The sequence below is a fragment of the Dermochelys coriacea genome, chromosome 24 (assembly GCF_009764565.3).
Source record: "Dermochelys coriacea isolate rDerCor1 chromosome 24, rDerCor1.pri.v4, whole genome shotgun sequence".
In the NCBI taxonomy this organism is placed as follows: Eukaryota; Metazoa; Chordata; order Testudines; family Dermochelyidae; genus Dermochelys; species Dermochelys coriacea.
Genome location: NC_050091.1, coordinates 14,942,275 through 14,951,491, shown reverse-complemented (window position 1 = coordinate 14,951,491; position 9,217 = coordinate 14,942,275). Strand labels below are relative to the sequence as shown.

General features: G+C 50.1%; 1 long non-coding RNA gene across 1 annotated transcript; it reads right to left on the bottom strand.

Moving 5' to 3' along the window:
- Positions 1–1,294: 1,294 nt before the first annotated feature.
- Positions 1,295–8,900, bottom strand: LOC119847805. Its single transcript, XR_006276874.1, has 5 exons — positions 8,572–8,900; positions 8,036–8,121; positions 6,378–6,731; positions 3,239–3,531; positions 1,295–2,982 (listed from the first exon to the last, which is right to left on the bottom strand). It is a non-coding gene; the product is annotated as an uncharacterized LOC119847805 (long non-coding RNA).
- Between the last annotated feature and the right edge of the window lie 317 nt (positions 8,901–9,217).

The following is a 9,217-nucleotide window of genomic DNA, read 5'->3' as shown; positions in this document are numbered from 1 at the left end:
GAAATGATGTTAAGCAAATCCAATTACCCCTTAGAATTAATGTAAATGGGGGGGGGGGTTTAGGTTCTAGGGAAACTTTTTTCGTCAGACAAAAAGTATATTATATATGTACACACACACACACTAAGTTTTAAAAAAATTAATACTGTACATAGCAATGATGATTGTGAAGCTTGGTTGAGGTGGTGAAGTTAGAGGGTGGAAGAGGGTAGAATATTTCCCAGGGAATGCCTTACTGCTAAATGATGAACTAGCACTCGGCTGAGCCCTCAAGGTTTAACACATTGTTGTCAATGTAGCCTCTCACTCTACTAGGCAGCACGAATGGAGGGGGACAGCATGGCAGAGAGACACAGACACACACCCTGTGTGTGGGAGAGAGAGAGGTGCATATTGCCCCTTTAAGTACGCTGACTCGACTCTAAGTACATTGCCTTTAAAAAGATCAGGAAGTTGAGACAGCAGCTGCAGTCTCTCTGTCCTGAGCCCTGTCCTGACCCCACCCTGCTCTATATGGAGAAGGGGTAAGCGAGTGGCAGGAGTGGGACACCCTGACATTAGCCCTCCTATTCCCCCCCTCTCCTGCACAGCAAGCAGGAGGGCCCCAGGAGCATCTCCAAGGCAGAGGACAGGAGCAGCACATGACAGTGGGGAGAGGGACAACTGAGCTGCTGCACAGGGAACTTAAGGGAGTGGGGAGTTGATAGGGGGGCAGCCGGTCCACCCTGGTTCCCAGCCCCCACACTGGCTGCTCTTCCTGCAAGCAGTGGACAAAGCAGGCAGCTGCCAAATAACATTATAAGGGAGCATTGCGCAACTTTAAATGAGCACGTTCCCTAATTGATCAGCAACGTAACAATGACACCTTAACCGGGATGACTTTAAGTGAGGAGTTACTGTACTGAACCCGGCCCTTATTGCTGCTGGCTGCAACACTGTAACGATGCTGCCCTTAGGGGGACACTTCTGACAGTACCAATTCAGGACAAATCGCTTAGAGCAGGGCAGTTAGAGCCCAAGGCTGAGGTTCCTTTACTTTTAAGGCACACCAAACCCACCAGAGAGGACTTCAGTTTTACCCAAGTGGCTAACCATAAGTCACACAAGAAATTCCCTCAGACATTCCAGTTTCCCAGTATCACCACCAGTGCCACTCATTATGGGGACAAATGGTTATCAAAACCAATACCCCAGTGAAAGAAAAAAAGGTTCTCTCGATCCCAAAGGACCAAGCCCCAGACCCAGGTTAATATACCAATCAGATCTTACCCACAAATCACGCTGTTGCCAAACCTTTAGAATCTAAAATCTAAAGGTTTATTCATAAAAAGAAAGAAATATAGCTGAGAGTTAAAATTGGTTAAATGGAATCATATACATACAGTAATGGCAAAGTTCTTGGTTCAGGCTTGTAGGAATGATGGAATAAACTTCAGGTTCAAATCAGGTCTCTGGAGAACATCCCCAGCTGGGATGGGTCATTCAGTCCTTTGTTCAGAGCATCAGTTTGCAGCAAGGTTCCTCCAGAAGACAAAATGGAGATGAGGCAGCTGCCTTTTATAGTCTCTTCCAGGTGGAAGGACACCTCTTTGTTCTTGCTGTGGAAAATCACAGCAGCGAGATGGAGCTTGGAGTCACATGGGCGAGTCACATGTCCATGCATGACTCAGTTTGCAGGCCAACACCATTGTTTACAAGTTAGTTTGAACATTCCCAAGAAAGCTCAGATGTGGATTGGCATCTCCCAAAGTCCATTGTCAGTTAAGTGTTTCTTGATTGGGCACTTATTGAGAATAGTCCCTTCTCAAGAAGCTGATCAAATGCTTCACTGAAGCTACTTAGAATCAAAACACATTGATATATAAATACATAGCCAATATTCATAACTTCAACTACCCAAATGACACACACATACAGCTAGCATAATTATAACCAGCAAATTATAACCTCTTCATAGACACCTGGGGACAGCTCGGGGGCAGTTTGGGAGTCATGTCCTTCCGCTAAGCCTAGGGTGGGGGAGCTGCCGTCCTATTGATCTCCATCCCATCCTTACTACTTCATACTCCCCAGTCCACCTCCTACCCACCCCAATCCCTTGGTCTCCCTCCTGCCCCTGGTGATAAATTGTTCTCCATTTCCACTGGAGGCAGGAGAAGCAGCACTGGACTTAACCTGCAGCAAGGGAGAGTGAGGGTAGATATCAGGAACCACTTCCTAGCTCCCAGGGGAGTTTAGCTCTGGACTCTGTGTGCAAGGGAAGTTGTGGGATCCCTGCCACTGGAGGTTTCTAAGCCCAGGCTGGACAAACCCATGTCTGGGCAGCTCTAGGGTTACTTGGTTCCACCTCTGCAGGGGGGGGTGGACTGGCTGCCCTCAGAGGTCCTTCCTCTGGGGCTCTATAAATACCTTTGAGGCTTTAGTCCTAGCCCTGCAGGGGTCTCACTAAATGCTCTGATGTGGGGCAGTGATTAGAGGGGGACAAAGAGCTGCCCTGCATGGGCGGGGTTAGGTTCCCCCGTGGGGGCCACAGTGTATGAGCCCTGTTGTATTGACATGGGTCAGTCCCCGCTTTGCAGGGAGCTCTCCCATCACAAGGGTCAGGGACAAAAGCAAGCCCTGGTGCAGTGGCTCTGTGCTGAACATAGAACTCCGCTGTCCTTGCTATAAAGTGTGGCCATTGGGTCTAGAGACCCCTGGCTCCCAACTACAGAGCCTTGGCATGAAGATGGCCAGAGGGAGCCACCAGGAGATCAGCACCAAGGGTGATGGTGGGTGTACACATGGCTGGGCAGGTGCCAGGGCCCAGCTGGCCCTGGAGTAAAGGATCCTCCACATCCATTGTCCTGGTGAAGGGATTCTCTGAGCAGCGTCCGCAAGTCCCACGGCTGGGAGGGCGAAGGATCCCCGCAGCCACTATCACAGAAATGGTCAGGGCACCCAGACAGGCCAATAGCAGCCAGACATGACTGCATCTCTGCCCTGCAAGAGAGAGCCCAGAGCTTCCTGTGAACAGGGCCTGAGAGCCGGAGCGAGCTCCCCTGGCTCAGCGTGTTGCCCTCCCACCTGGGCCAACACAGTGAAGTCCAAACTCGGGGCTGCTGAGCAGCAATACCCTGCTCTGCCACTGGGGAGCGACAATGGGTTAAATAATTGTGCTCAGCCACTAATCCCCTCCCCACGTCCCACTGTAGGGCAGAGCCTTGCACTGGCTGGACTATTCCCTTCCCCCACTCACCGGGTCCTTCTGCCACTGTGACGTGCTGCACAGGGGTCTCCCGTCCGTGTGCTGTCACCAGGAGCATGGTGAGGTTGGTGCTCCGCCCCACGGGCACAACCAGCTCACTGCGCAGGGTGTAAAGGCCCTGGGCGTCCATGGACTCTGTAGTACTGCTGAGCTCTGCTAGGTTCCCATCCCGTTCCTCCACACCACGCTTGCTCGGGGGTACCTGCCCCCTGAGCTGAAGGTCAAAAGAGCGTGGCCCAGCCGAAACGAGGGATCAAGGGTCAGATGAGGCTCACTGTAGGGTACTGAAAGGAAAAAACACTTCCCATGTCTCTGGAGTTTTTCACCTCCAGTTGCTTGACAGGCTCCAAACACAGGAATTGCTTCCCCAGTGCAGAGATGCAGCCACCTCTGGGGTGGAACAGCCAGGTAAACAGCTGCCCAGAAACACAGCACAAGAGGTTAAACTGTGCAGTTTGAGGTTAAACCATGAAGTTTGGTGTTTGAGCCAGCTTTGAGGAGGGACATCATCTACAGTTTGTCTGAGATCAGATCCACTTGGGATGGCCACAGTGTTCACCCTACACATGAAAACTCCCCCCACCTTGGTCTTACCAGCCAGAGCCAGTTACCATTTACAGGAATACTGGTTTCCTTCTGCAGAAAGTGTTTTGGGCCAGATCCCCAGCTGGTGTCAATCGGCAATGGCACCATTGGAATCATGCTGGATATCTCAGCTGAGAATCTTGTCCTTGGGCTTTCAGTCATGTTTCCAACATTAGCTTCATTTTCCTCCCGCTGATATTTAAGAACATAAAAATGGCCAGGATGGGTCAGACCAAAGGTCCATCTAGCCCAGTATCCTGTCTTCCGACAATGGCCAATGCCAGGTGCCCCAGTGGGAATGAACAGAACAGGGAATCATCAAATGATCCATCCCCTGTTTGCCAGAAGCTGGGAATGGGTGACAGAGGCCAGGGACACCATTCCTGCCCATCCTGGCTAATAGCCATTGATGGACCCATCCTCCAGGAACTTATCTTGTTCTTTTCTGAACCCGGTTATAGTCTTGGTCTTCACCATATCTACCGGTTGACTGTCCGTTGTGTGAGGAAATACTTCCCTACGTTATAAACCTGCTGCCTATTAATTTAATTGGGTGACCCCTAGTTCTTGTGTTATGGGAAGGAGTAAATAACAGCTCCTTATTGACTTTCTCCACACCCGTCATGAGTTTATAGACCTCAATCAGATCCCCCCTTAGTCGTCTCTTTTCCAAACTGAACAATCCCAGCCTTATTAATCTCTCTTCATATGGCAGCTGTTCCAGACCCCTCATCATTTTTGATGCCCTTTTCTGAACCTTTTCCAATTCCAATATATCTTTTTTGAGATGGGGCCACCAGAACTGCACGCAGTATTCAAGCTGTGGGCGTACCATGGATTTATGTAGAGGCAAGATGATATTTTCTGTCCTATTATCTATCCCTTTCCTAACGATTCCAAACATTCTCTACGCTTTTTTAACTGCTGCTGCACACTGAGCGGATGTTTTCAGAGAACTATCCACAATGACTCCAAGATCTCTCTCTTGAGTGGTAACAGCTAATTTAGACCCCATCATTTTACATGTATGGTTGGGATTATGTTTTCCAATGTGCATTACTTTGAATTTTTCAATGCTGAATTTCATCTGCCATTTTGTTGCCCAGTCACCCAGTTTTGTGAGATCCCTTTGTAACTCTTCACAGTCTGCTTTGGACTTAACTTGAGTAGTTTTGTATCATCTGCAAATTTTGTCTCTTCACTGTTTACCCCTTTTCCCAGATCCTTTATGAAAATGTTAAATAGGACTGGGCCCAGCACAGCCCCCTGGGGGACACCATTATTTACCTCTCTCCATTCTGAGAACTGACCATTTATTCCTACCTTTGTTTCCAGTCTTTTAACCAAAAAAACAACAAGGAGTCTGGTGGCACCTTAAAGATTAACAGATTTATTTGGGCATAAGCTTTCATGGGTAAAAAACCCACTTCTTCAGATTCCATGCATCTGAAGAAGAGGGTTTTTTACCCACGAAAGCTGAGATTTATTTGGGCATAAGCTTTCATGGGTAAAAAACTCTCTTCTTCAGATTTATGGAATCTGAAGAAGTGGGTTTTTTACCCATGAAAGCTTATGCCCAAATAAATCTGTTAGTCTTTAAGGTGCCACCAGACTCCTTGTTGTTTTTGTAGATACAGACTAACACGGCTACCCCCTGATACTTGTCTTTTAACCAGTTACCAATCCATCAGAGAACCTTCCCTCTTATCCCATAATGGCTTACCTTGCTTAAGAGACAGAACCCCAATTTGTGCCTCTAGTTCTACCCACCCTACCCCAGTCTGAACTGTAGAATCTGGAATGCCGGTGGCCAGCCTAGAAGGACACAATGCCGAATCTGTGGATAACTACCAATCTCTGCCATCCTTCAGCCCTCTATGGCACATTGCTTTGAGCCCCAGACCCCTAAATGGAGTTGATAGAGCAGTAAAGGCTGATTGTAGGCAATATTTCTCCGTCCACAGTACATGCCTAACCCATGGAATTCCTTGCCATGGATATCACTCAGGCCAGGACCATCGAAAGATTGAAGAAATGATTGGACATTGCTATGGACCAAAGCATCCAGAGTCATGGTTGAGGGCTGCAAACCCTTCTGCTTTGGGGAATTAGCTGTAGATCTTCGGAGATCTTCGAATCTTTGTTCCTGACAGCAGACCTCTCGAGGTCCCTTCCAGCCCCACATTTCAATGCTAAGATGCCGTGTCCATGTTCGTCCATCACTGTGCACTAGAGTTACCCTTGCCTCTGTCTCTCAAGCGGCTGGCTGTGCTTGGAAACAGGCTACCAGGCTATGTGGCCCCATGGGTCCGAGTCAACCTTATCTTCTCTGGGCAGCTGGTGGAGCCTGTAAACCTACATCACAGCATCTGGTGTCAGCGCTGATTATTCCCACAGTGCCAGGCACTGACCTCTCCTGTGCCCACTGGTGTTAGGTGGGAGATTATCTCTGAATAAACCAGCTTCCAGTGCAGTCTCCCTCAGCTCCTCAGATATCGAAGGGCAACGGAGCCTTAGGAGAAACCTCAGGTTGAACGAGACATACCCATCACTGTAACCTGCCTCATCTCCGAAGTTGTGCCCAGCTCCGAGGTTACATGGCAGCGATAATTGCCCTCGTCCTGCGTGCGGACACCCCTCAGTGTCAGGGATCCATTCCCCCGGGCCAGCCCCTCTGGATCCAGCCAGGTCCGGTTCCTATAAGCCTCGTCCTGTCTCGCCAGCTGGTCCTTCCCGTAATAGTGACTATGAACCACCAGGGCCTCTGTCCCCGCCCGCTCCTTTTCCCAGGTGAGGATCAGGTGCTGGAGGTTCATCCGGGGCTGGGATGGGAAAAGGCAGCTCAGGGTGACGTCCCTCCCGAACTGAGCAGTGATGGGTGACTCGGCTGTGATGAGCCCTGAAAGGGAAACAGAGTCAGGGACAGAGATCCCAGCCACTGCCCAGCCTCCCCCTGCCCTGGGACCTCTGTAACCCCAGGGGGTTAGCGCCAAACGGGGTGGGAGCTTGGGGGCAAGAAGAGATGAAAGGGGACATGAGCTGACATGCTCAAGGGACCGGGACATGGAGCCTTTCACATGTCAGCCATTAGGTCAGTCAGTGGCTCACATGTGAGACGAGTTGATGGATCTCAGCCCAGTTCCTGGAAGGACTTGCTGTCCACGCCGAGAAAACCACCCTCCCAACTGGCCCTTTGCTTAGCAGCAGAGCCGAAGGCTCGACAGGCTCCAGAGCTTGATCTCCTGCCATCCCCCTATATGGCAATGAGGCAAATGGGTGGAGGGACAAGAAAAGGGTCTCCATTATGCTCTCTCCCCTAGCATGGACATGACTGACACCAAAACAGAAAGGCTGGGGAGAAGTTTGAACACTGGGGGGCCTAGTGAGTTCCGTATCACCTGCCCCAAACCCTCAAATCCTCATGATTCAGGCCCCCAAAAGTCATGAGCTCAGCTTAGAAATCAGGCGAATATAACTATAATACACTTGCTGTTCTGCTCATTGGCCTTCTGAGCCCATGGGTTGCACCCAGGTTGGGTTTGCAATAGAGCGGGTCGTAAGTTTGGTCTGAAATGTTGTTTTCAAACAAAAAATGGCTTCTTAGGTTTAAATGAACACACGTCCCCCCCCCGTCCCCAATGGCTGAACGGTTTTGGGCAGCCAAAATCGCCCAAATTTCAGTCACAAGCAAAAATATTTTCAGTTTTCTAGTTTTCAGGATTTTCAATGAAAACACCCCAAAAATTCTGAGGAAAAATTTCAGCAAAACTCCAAACTTTTCTACTGACGTTTTTCTTGCAACAAAAATCCACATCCCAGCCTGCTCAGGTTTCCAAGCTTTTCTCCACAAATGTGGGGGCGGAAATCTTAGTTTTTAACCAAATAATTCTTCTGTAATCCAGAATCAGCAAGATCTGGGCTTTTCGTGAAATGCTCAATATCACCATCAAGTCATGACTCTCTGGCACCAAACGGGCAGGGTGTGATTAAGAGGAGGTTTCTTAATAAAATGGTTTTAGAGAACTGAACGAATATCAACTCAGTTTCCTGTTAGTGTTCAATAACACCACTTCCCCCACTGTTGGGCACTAGAGCATCTGCCCCGAAGCTGAGCTCGGGAGCTACAAGAGAGCTTGGGAAACTCCCCGTGGTTTGTAAACAGGGCAGGACAGGACAGCAGGGGCTAGCAAGTGAGATACTCACACCAATGAGCCCCCCCACACAAGGAACAGGAAAATTGGGGAACAAAGGCCGGGGCATATCACACGCTGTAGAGACTCAGATTTGCCCTGCAAGAGAAGCGCAGACACTGATTGGCAAAGTGACCCCCTCCCCCAACACCCTACAAAACTGATTTCACAGTTACTCCCCCCATCCTCCAATAACATCTCCCAGCTCCCAAGCAGGATCCAACTCAAACCAGTGACTTTGTCCTGGCCCCAGGTCAGCAACGAGCAAAGGCTCGTCCCCTTTGACACCTCCTAATGGATGTACTGGCTCAACCAGCCCCATTCTGAGCGTATCAGCACCCTCCTGAGCCCACTGTCCCACCCCCACACCGCATTCCCCTCCCTCTGCCTCTTGCTGCACCACAACCACTCCCCGGCCATGATCAGAGGTCAAGACAGTCCATGCCTGGATCAGACATTGCCGCTCAGCCATGGGGCAGATCCCGTCCCAACCGTGGAGACAGATGGATGCTGTCTGAGACAAGCAACCCAAGTCACTGACGTACTCACTGGCGCAGCCCAGCTGGATCCTGGCAGACAGAGAGCCCAGAGAGAGTTGCAGTCATGAAAAGGGGGACTGGCACAGGCAGTGTGGCCTCCTGAAGCCTGCTCTGAATAACAGTCACTCCTTGTTGGGTTTTTAAATCGCTGAGCTAAGGGAATTCCTGGCAGCCCATTACTATGGGGGAAGTCCAGGGGTTTGCAATACAATGAAAGCAAATGTCCCCAAACATTGGATCATGCCGGCATGTGACTGTGGAGTTTCCATCAGCACAGCTCTGTCACGAGGGTCTGGTCTCAGGAAAAATTTACTGAAACCTCGGCTGCTTCTAAGGCTGTGTAACACAATTAGGAAGTTGTTTTAGCCCACCATGTAACCAATTTTCCGTAACCAGGGTGAAAGGCAAAACAAATACAGAATCACCTGCAGTTTGCTTTAGTCCTCCACCCACCCGCACAGGCAGGCTCTGAGAGACCTGCTGCTTCTCACCGTGGAGCTGTCAGACCCGTCAATGGACGGGGGGTTAAACGGCCTGTGACCACAGCGTATCCTGCGGTCACTGAACTCTGCTGCCAGGTGGAGTCGGCAGCAACAAGGGCCGGGTTCCATACCCAGGGGTCCCTCTTAACAACACAGTGCAAGCCAGCTCGAGCC